Here is a 10632-nt window from a genome sequence, read left to right on the forward strand (position 1 = left end):
CCACGTCTGCGAAGCATGTGAAAAGCGTGAGCGTATGTATATATGCGCGTGCAGCAGCAGCAGCAGCAGCAGCAGCGGCGGCGGCGGACCGTCGATACGTAACGATACATCGTACGCGTCTAACCTTCGATGGTGTATATTCTCCCTACACGATAGGCCGTGTGCGCGTAAAGGTGGAAGAGGAAAAACAAAAAGAAAAAACAATGATTATCACACTGCAAAAAACGTGCCGGCAATCCACCCTGTGGGATGCACCAGTGGGATGCACCAGTGCGATCGACCAAGTGGGATGCACCAGTGCGATCCACCAAGTGGGATGCACCAGTGCGATCCACCAAGTGGGATGCACCAGTGCGATCCACCCTGTGAGATGCACCAGTGCGATCCACCAAGTGGGATGCAGCAGTGCCTGCACTACTACTAGCTGCACCTAATAGCAACCAGAATTAATGTACTAATACTCAATGAAACTAGACAAGTATTTGGTAAACCTAGTTCGTTGGAGTGCTAGCTACAGCCCAGCATTATAGTGTGTGGGCACAGTTAAGGGCAGCAAATAGTGAATCATCTTCAGCGAATTCGCGTGGCAAGTATATATGTGCACTGTATATATGACACTGAACAGCTATGGCTGCATAATGCTTACACATACGTAGGAAATTTTCTGATCATTACTGGAACTCGCATGAACGTAAATTGCCTTTATTTACATCACATGGGGTTTAGAAGCATACCGTCTTCAATTATTCTTTTCAATGTTTTTATTTGTCACTAAACCTAATTATAGTATTGTAAATATGACTAAAATCCTTGTTATTTCATACATATCTAATATTATATATATATGATGTTAAATATTCGGACCAACTCCAATGATTATGTTATTAATCTCGATCAATCTAAGTTACGTACTTATTTTGGTCTGATCTGCTATGAAACACTGCACACATGGACCGCTTCCACGTATACGGTCAGACGTGCAACTGTTAAAAGTTACGTTACCATACAGCCTACCACCTCTACCTCTACCACCTATCGCACACGCGGTGGGTGAGTGAGGCTGAGAGGGTCTGGATACCCTGGTACTATCTAATAAGCCGGACCGTACCTTGCCTACTCCACTAACGAGTCTAGGGAGTCGCCTACGCCTACTCCCTAACCCTAACCCTAACCCTAACACTAACCATATCAAATAGTTACCAGGGTACGTTCCGGTATACCGGACCATACCCAGGGTACGTTGCGGCAGTACCCTGGGGTACATAGACTCTATGAGCGTGAGTAAGACACCGGCAGTGCTGCACCACACTACAGGCGTGGGTGGAAAACAACGACACAGGCAGGTGACAGAAGACATGTTGGGCCGTGAGGGCTTACAGTAACGCACACCCGCACCCTCGCACCCAGGGTTCTCCCCCTCTGCTCTCACTAATGTTAGCTCACCCAGACTCTCCCCCTCTGTGCTCGCTGATGCTAACTCACCCAGACTCTCCCCCTCTGCCCTCGCTGATGCTAACTCACCCAGACTCTCCCCCTCTGCCCTCGCTGATGCTAACTCACCCAGACTCTCCCCCTCTCCCCTCGTTGATGCTAACTCACCCAGACTCTCCCCCTCTGCCCTCGCTGATGCTAACTCACCCAGACTCTCCCCCTCTGCCCTCGCTGATGCTAACTCACCCAGACTCTACCCCTCTGCCCTCGCTGATGCTAACTCACCCAGACTCTACCCCTCTGCCCTCGCTGATGCTAACTCACCCAGACTCTACCCCTCTGCCCTCGTATGATGGCAACCACACCAGACTCTCCCCCTCATCCCTCGTTGATAGCTAACTCACTGCCAGGGTTCCCCCTCTGCTCTCACTAACGTTAGCTCACCAGACTGCTCCCTCTCGCCCGTCGCTGATTAAAACTCACCCTGACTCTTCCCCTCTGCCTCGTCTGATGCTAACTCACCCAGACTCTCCCGTCCTCCTGCCTCGCTGAAGCTATACTCACCCAGACTTCTCCCCCTCTGTCCCTCGCTGATGCTAACTTCAGCCAGACTCTCCCCCTCTGCCTCGCTTGTATGCAACTCACCCAGACTCTACCCCTCTCCCTCTGCTGATGCAACTCACCCAACATACCCCTCGTCCCTCGCTGATGCTAACTCACACCAGGATCTCTACCGCACTCTGCCTCTCGCTGATGCTAACATCACCCAGACTCTCCCCTCTGGGTCCCTCGTTGATGCTAACTCACCCAGGGTTCTCCCCCTCTGCTCTCACTAACGTTAGCTCACCCAGACTCTCCCCTCTCCCCGCTGATGCTAAACTCACCAGACTCTCCCCCTCTGCCCATCGCTGATGCTACTCACCCAGTACTCTAGGCCCGCTCTCCCCTCGCTGATGCTAACACCACTCCAGACTCTACCCCTCCTGCCCTCTGCTGACTAACTAACTCACCAGACTCTCCCTGTGTGCTCTGCTGATTGCTAAACTCACACAGACTGCTCCCCTCTGGTGGCTCTCTGATGCTAACTCACACCAGACTCTACCCCTTCCCCTCGTTGATGCTAAAACTTCACCCAAGGGTTCTCCCCTCGACTCTCACTAATCGTTAGCTCAGCGCCAAGATTCTCCCCTCGCCCTCGTGAACTAACTCACTAGAGCTCTCCCCCTCTGCCCTCGCTGATGCTAAAGTACCCATGACTCTCCCCTCTGCCCTCCGCTGATGTAACCTCACCACTCAGACTCTCCCCCTGGCCCTCGTGATGCTAACTCCCAGGTTTTCCTAGCTCTCACTACTACCACCACCCTCCTCTGCCCTCGCTGATGCTAACTCACCCAGACTCACCCCTCTGCCCTCGCTGATGCATAACTCACCCAGACTACTACCCCTCTGCCGCTCGCTCGATGCTAACTCACACCAGATCTCTCCCCTCTGCCTCGTGATGCTAACTCACCTATGATAGCCCACACTACTCCCACCTTGTCACCCTTCACCAACTCTTCACCCGCTCCGGCACCCCCACTCACCCACCTACTTTCTCACCCACCCTCCCTATCACCTGCTCCCCCACCAATTAACTTTCCTAACCACCCACCCTTCCAACCACTCTTCCACCTGCCCACTCTACCACCCATTCACATTTCCACCCACTCCCTCTCCCAAACCCACCCACGCACTCTCCCACACACCCTTCCTCTCTGCCACACACCCTTCCTCTCTGCCACACACCCTTCCTCTCTGCCACACACCCTTCCTCTCTGCCACGCACCTGATAGTACTTCTCTATGTCTCCAACGTTGAGGTTCTTGGAGCTCCAGTCTCGCGCGATCTCCGTCTCCTCGCGCTCGTTCAGCCACGTCAGCTCGCGCGTCGCTGACTCCACGAAGCCGTGCAAGGACTTCAGGTGATGCAGTCTGTTCACAGATGTGTCCTGTGCGGTGGAGAGAGAGAGAGAGAGATGGAACGGATGGGTCGTTTAATCGACGGAGAGAGATGAAGAGAGAGAGAGAGAGAGAGAAGGAGAGAGAGACGAGCAGGAGAGAGAAGAGAGAGAAGGAGAGAGAGAGAGAGAGAGAGAGAGAGAGAGAGAGAGAGAGAGAGAGAGAGGAGGAGAGGAGGGAGGAGAAGGAGAGAGAGGGAGAAGAGAGATGTAGAGAGAGAGAGAGAGAGAGAGGGACCGAGAGGAAGGATAGAGACGCAGACGAAAAAAGAGAGTGTAGAGAGAAAGAAATAAGAGAGATAGGAACTGCATTAATAACACTCGCTGCCATGAGAGCTGGGCCTACGTAAAGTACTCGCCGATGCGGAGATTTGTTTCGCGACGACTTTGAAACTTCAAACTTCTCGACTATGAAACAAGTGACGTTTTGGAATGATCATTTCTAACAAACAGACCAACCGCCGATCACCACCACCCACAGCCACACAGTACACTGCCATCACCACACCACAGCCACACAGTAGCACCGCCATCACCACCACTACTGCCACACGTAGCACCCGCATCACCCATACCCCACAGCCACACAGTAGCACCGCATCACCAGCACATGTTCCTTGTTTTTTGGATTGCCCCAGCCACAGTAGCACCGCCATACCAACCTACCAAGCCACACAGTAGCACATACCGCCATCACCACCTCCATTTACACACATCCACACAGTTAGGCAAGCGGCATCACCACCTCACCACATGCCACATGCATAGCAAACCGTGCCATCACCACCACCACACCCACAGTACACCGCATCACCACACCTACAGCCACACAGTAGCAGCATCACATCACCGACATTCCACTACAGTAATGCACGCGCCATCTACCACCACCAATCTCACAACAGTAAGCATACCGCCATCAGGTCGACACACACAGCCAAACAGTAGCAGAACCGCCATCACCACCACCACAGCCACACAGTAAGTCAACCGCCATCGACCACCGACCACATCCCACACAGTAGCACCGGCCAATTCACCACCACTGACACCGCCACACAGTCACGCCAATCACCAACCTACCACAGCCACACAGTAGCACCCGCCATCACACCCCCACACCACACAGTAGCACCGCCATCACCACCAACCACATCCACCACAGTAGCACGTGCCCATGCACTACCGGCCGCAACTGCTCCAGACTTGCAACACGACGACACCGGCCGATCGGAACGATGACAAGACCAACAATGAAGACGCCGCCGCCGCGCCGCCGACATCGTCCTTACAAAGATGATGCCGTACGAGTAGCTGGTGTAGAGGGCTCCCATCTTCCCCTCAGCCAGCTGCAGTAGAGCTTTCGTCTCCTCCGGGGCTTCAGCGTGTTCTTGCGCGGGCGACGCACTGGTCGCGCGCGATCCTGAACTTGCGAGACCTGCTGTGTGAAGGTTTGCGTGGTAGAGAGGAAGTGCTGCAGCGGAGGGCAGGTCGCCCCCACTTGGACGACTCGACTTCCATCTGTGTCGGGGAAGAAAAAACGAAAGCTGATATGCAAACAAACAACAAACACAAACAATAGGAGGGACAAACTCCGACAGGGGCGCACTTCAAAAAGAGTCATACTCCGCGGAGCGTGTAACATGTATAATGTGTATAACAGCTGGCTCGCTGCTGCTGGCTGCTGTCTGGACATTCTAAGGCGAGCTGCTGCGACTGGCGGCCTAAGGCGAGCTGGTGCTGAAATCGATCGTCGCGCTGCTGTGGCTCGCTGCTGGCTTACAATATCACATCATTCACACGAACATCACACGGGAGGTGTCACATTACCTCCCTGCACTCCGTTGCGGAGGTACTTATACTTTGATGGGTGTACTATCATAATAGGGGAAAATTGGCCAAGGGCGTGATCGGATGGTGCGTAGCCGTAGGTGTGGCAGTGGAGCTGTGTTGATAAGTAGTGTTTGTCATCGGTTTGTCATTTTTCGTAACGATCATTCGGTTGGACCCATAGTAACCGTGATCGGTTACAATCGGTTACCTCGGGTGTTTGAATCCTGCGTTGTTGCGTTTAACGTTGGGTGTGCATAGTACGTGTGTGTCATGTTATGTTTGCTTTGTTACCCTGTCTTTGACTGTGTGTTTTGGCACTGTTTACTACTGTGTGTATAATAATTATGTTAATAAAAGTTACTTGTAAGTAGCCGTATGATATCTCCTGAATTCTCATGGCTACTTTTCCAAGTTTTCTTGTTCAAGTTTAAAAAAAAAAAAAATAGAGTTTATGAATTGTTGAATAACGCAAGCGCTTGTTCGAGCCACGTGTTCAACCGATGATCGTGATCCATCCACTAGCCGATATAAGTTCCGCGGGGGCTATAACAAACGATGGCTTGTTGCAAACAAACAACAAACAACAAACAAACAAAAAAAGAACAAACAAGAGTAATGGAGGGATGTAGTAAGTGGTGGGTTAGTAGTAGGTGGGGGATGACCGATCGTGTCAGAGACCGTTTCATATGCGATGTCTTCAGGGGAAACTACCAGCAAAACTCCCTCTAACGGGGGGTTGAAGTGGTTCATCTCACCAGTTTTTCCGTCTTCATCCCTGCGATGCGACTCCTGCACGTTTTGAAGACACGTTTGTTTCGAACGTATGGCGCATTCTGGGACACTGACCTCCGTCGTCCCCCACGGTCACCACTAGTGCTGCTCGGTTTTTCGTGAACGTTCGCTTGTTCAGCGCGAGAACGACCCCCTGGTCGTCGTCCTTGCAGCTGCGCGAGTCGTTCCCTGGAGTATCCTGCGCTCTGACGGGAATGGACAAGAACATTAGGACAAGTTACGTTAGAAAATTACGTTTATGGTCAAAAAATCCAATGCTTTCTGCAGAAATAAAAATTTCCCCCCATGAATGTAGTTACGATCATTCCGACGTGAGGTCACTCGCAATCTCTTTCCTCTCTCTTCTTTCTCTCTCTCTCTCTCTCTCTTTTCCTCTCTCTCTCTCTCCTCGCTCCTCTCTCTCTTCTCTCTCCCTCTCTCACTCTTCTCCTCTCTCTTGCGTCTCTCTCTCTTCTCTCCCCTGTCTTCTCCTCTCTTCACTCACTCTTCCCCTCTCTATCCTCTCTCTCTTGCGCTCCCTCTCTTCTCTCTCTGATGGTCCTCTCTCTCTCTCTCTCGTCCCTCATCATCTTCTTCTCTCTCTCTCTCTCTCTCTCTTTTCGGCTCACAATCTCTCTCTCTCTCTCGTCTCTCTCTCTCTCTCTCTCTCGTTCAATAGGTGGTATCAATGGGGGGGTAAAACATCGCAGTACGAGTGATAAACTGTGTGTTATGAGTGATAGACTGCGCGGTTGGGTACTTACTGCTGCATCATGCTTGGCTGCCTGGTAGTACCTGCTGTTTGTGATTGTCTGTGAGTGTCTGCGAGCGTCTGTGAGTGTCTGCGAGTGTGTGTGAGTGTCTGTGTCTGTGAGTGTCTGTGAGTGTCTGCGATTGTCTGTGACTGTCTGTGAGTGTCTGTCTGTGAGTGTCTACGAGTGTCCGTGAGTGTCACACCGGGTTTAAGAGTGGTAAGTACTTACTGCTGCATCATGCTGGCTGCCTGGTGGTACCTGCCGTCTGTGAGCGTCTGCAGGTCGATGAAGATCGCACGCAGGCTGTCCTCCGTCCGCTTAATCGTGTGCTCCAGCTGATCACAGTTTCGCTTTGCCTCCAGCGGATGAATCTTATCCATCCTCGTCTCCTCCTGAAGCAGCGGATTATAATGACGGTGAAGACTGGCACGTGGGGTGGGGTGGAGGGAGAAACACAAGACAGAGAAACGCAAGATCGGAGAGAGAAGGAGCTGTTTCAAGAGCTGTTTCAACATGTTTTTGCGAGCGAGATGGGTCATCGGAAATTTGTTGGCGTGCATTCATTCGGGTGGGAATTCGAGGGCTGCCCCTCCCCTTCCCCCCAACCTTCTTCGATTAACCTTGCCACCAGATGATGGCAATTCGAGGAGGCCCTCCCCCTCCACCCCACCCTCCTTCATTCGACCTCTGCCGCCGCTCGACCCTGGAATACCCACAATAGAAGTCCCAGTTTCCCCGAGCACACACACGGGCGCGGGAGAGAAAAAAGATTGGCGATGGCGTCAAAGCCGGCGGGCCGTGTCGGTCGCAATTTGTTCAAATATGCCGTGTTTATGGAAAGATTTCACATTCAACGCGTTAAGGGTTTTTGCCGTTTAGTGCCTGCCTTTCCTCATACATAATTAACAGCACATGGGGGTGGGGTAGGAGACGATGCTAATTTCTTAACTCTCGGGAAAGCTCAAAATAGAATTTATCTTGCACTGACAACAACACAGTACTGTATGCAGTCTATGCGGTAAACACCACCCTTATTTCATTCTATACTTCACACAGGATTCTCTATATGCTCGGCTAGACATCTCGCTAACTTACACGTGCATAACTTGCAACCAACGCTTGCGAAATATTATGACTGTGAATCAGCCTCGCTAAAATTTTAACGCGCGACCGCGACGTCGCCGTATATATTAAGACCGTTAACGAGTTTCAGGTGAAATTTAACGAGCAACATGAGAGAGAGAGAGAGAGAAAGGGAGAGAGAGAGAGAGAGAGGGAGAGAGGGAGAGCGAGAGGGAGAGCGAAACAGAGGAAGGAGAGATGAAGGAAGAAAGAGACGGGAGAAAAAGACACTGGGAAAGAGTCAGACCAGCAACCCACAACAATTAATTATCATGGTACCTATATATACTTACTGGCAATTGACATTTGTCCATCGCAGCATTAGCTATTCCATCTATAGTTAGCTATATATCTATAGATTACCTTTCGACGTAGATGTGTGAGAGAGCCCACAGGTGATCCCACTTATCTACCATCAGGTTCAGCGTGGACTGCACCTGAGGAGCCATGCCTCCCTTAGGAATGCTGCGTGCCTGCTTCTGTATCGACTCAACCTTCGGCTCAAACAGCTGCAGACTGTTCTCAAACTCCTGTCACATGGGGAAAAAAATCAGCATTGATTATAGGTAGGCTTAGGTAGGTTACATGTATTCTCATCAGTACACGCAACATCTTCCAACACATCATTACCTAATTATTTACCTAACACATACACATTATCGAACGCCCCGTCACTAATACAAATTACTGCTATAAAACCCTTATAGTTTCTGCACAACATTTCCACACCACTCCTGTCGCAACACCATCAACCTGCCTCCCGCGGCAACGCCTCTAACCCGCCTCCCATCGCACCGCCCGCACAGCGACTGGGATCGGGGATTGTCATCCGGGCCCCTACCTTGTGCTGTATAACCAGCTGCTCTAGGCTGTCCATGTCCTTGGGCAGCGGGGTGGCGCAGCGAGCCTCCAGCTCCCTGGCAGCGTTGTCCAGCGTCACGTAGAGAGAGGAGACGTGGTCGGCTAGTGGCTCCTCGGGGCCTTGTTGCTCTGTAAGCGGTGCGAGAGACAGCTCAGTCATGTTGTTGTTGTTGTTGTTGTTGTTGTTGTTGTTGTTGGGCGGATTTTATTGATAGATCGATTCTGCTTGTCGTGGTAATAGATACGTGCTTATGCAGCCGTTGCTTTCTGCCCCTCCTTCATTGGATAACAGATTGCTCTTCTTTCCTGATCCCAACAGACACATCCCTCCTCCCTCTTACCACACCACCACACAAGTTCTACACGATGATAGGCCGTCCCACCACGCGTCCGACCTAAGTCGTCGTCAGTCACACAACGTCCTGCCTTCAACCTTACTTCCCAGTCTCTCTACGAAAGGAATGTAAGTGAACACACACTCCGGACTGCTGCGAATCAGAGTTAGAGTTAAGCAGAGGATCCGCATGTGTGTGCTGTATCCTCACTGAGCACACTGCCTCCAACCTTACTTCACAGATTCTTGGAGACAGGAATGTATGCGAAAACACACTCCGGACTGCCTTCAACCTTTCTTCACAGATTCACTACAAGAAATGTATGCGAACACACAGCATCCTGCCTTCAACCTTACTTCACAGTCTCTCTACGAGCGGAATGTAAGTGAACACACACCGGGTTGCTGCGTATCAGAGTTAGAGTTAAGCAGAGGATCCGCATGTGTGTGCTGTATCCTCACACAGCATCCTGCCTTCAACCTTACTTCACAGTCTCTCTACGGAAGGAACGTATACAAACACACACAGCGTTCTGTCTCACCGGGCTGCTGCGTATCAGAGTTAGAGTTAAGCAGAAGATTCGCGTATGTGTGTACGTGTGCGCTGTATCCTCACCGGCAGTGTATGCTCACAGAGTGCAGCAGACAGCGAAAACCCCCACTATACTGCGCATCCGAGCAAACATCTTCAATGGAGCACGAAATTCCGTCGAATGTCGATTTCTGGCACACGCGCACACACCTACACACTCGCTGCCTCCCTCGTGTGCGCAGACAAGACAGCGTATAATATATATACAGACATCCGCCGACTACACACGATCCATGGAGGATTAACGGCCCGTGTGCGTCTGCACAATAACTACGGCACCACGTGTCGGCGACTGGGAGGAGGCGGAAAAAGCGATGAGATCCGCTTTTCCGGTCGGTCTTCCCGTTTTGTCGGTTGCAGACGAACGCGGAATTTACACCGCGAACCACACGATAGATAGCACGTGCACTCGTGACGCGCTTCGGAGGAAAAAAAATCCAACAAAATCAATCCAACACTTCTATCCCGTCTGGCGTGGAATGTTGCCCTGTCATCAGAGAGCCACGGTCGCCAGCGACGACGGTCACACCACACGCGGGATATTTTCACGGAGGTAAGTTGTAAAGGCGGTGCAGTGCGGCACTTGCTCGGGCCGCTATCGGACGAGTGGAACAAACACAGGTGCCAGCCCACGTCAATATTTGCGCATTCTAAACGCAGCGGCGGTGGCGGCGGTACAGACGCGCGGGACCTCTCCTCTCTTCTCCCATCCTACCTCTCCGTACGTGCGTACCTCTCCGGCCGACGCCGCGTAGCCAACTAACTAGGTGGTGTGACGAATGGGTCACGCATACACGCAGACGCGCGGAGATGAAAGCGCGGGAGATGCAAAGTCCATCCGTGGAAACTCAGGTGAAGATGGTCATGTGTATATATGAACGCCTCTCTCTCTCTCTCTCTCTCTCTCTCTCTCTCTCTCTCTCTCTCTCTCTCTCTC

The 10632-nt window shown here is 51.7% G+C and overlaps 1 protein-coding gene across 1 annotated transcript in view; it reads right to left on the reverse strand.

Annotated features, from left to right (window-relative positions):
• LOC106820782 (plectin-like) overlaps window positions 1-4749 on the reverse strand; it is a 10124-nt gene extending 5375 nt beyond the window's left edge. The window contains exons 1-2 of the mRNA XM_014825352.1: window positions 4736-4749; window positions 3257-3418 (exon numbers count right to left, since the gene is read on the reverse strand). The gene's annotated coding sequence lies outside the window, so the exon portion shown is untranslated. The remainder of the gene's footprint in view (window positions 1-3256; window positions 3419-4735) is intronic.
• Window positions 4750-10632: the final 5883 nt, after the last annotated feature.

Source organism: Priapulus caudatus, unplaced genomic scaffold (assembly GCF_000485595.1).
Source record: "Priapulus caudatus unplaced genomic scaffold, Priapulus_caudatus-5.0.1 Scaffold47, whole genome shotgun sequence".
NCBI classification, from domain to species: Eukaryota; Metazoa; Priapulida; class Priapulimorpha; order Priapulimorphida; family Priapulidae; genus Priapulus; species Priapulus caudatus.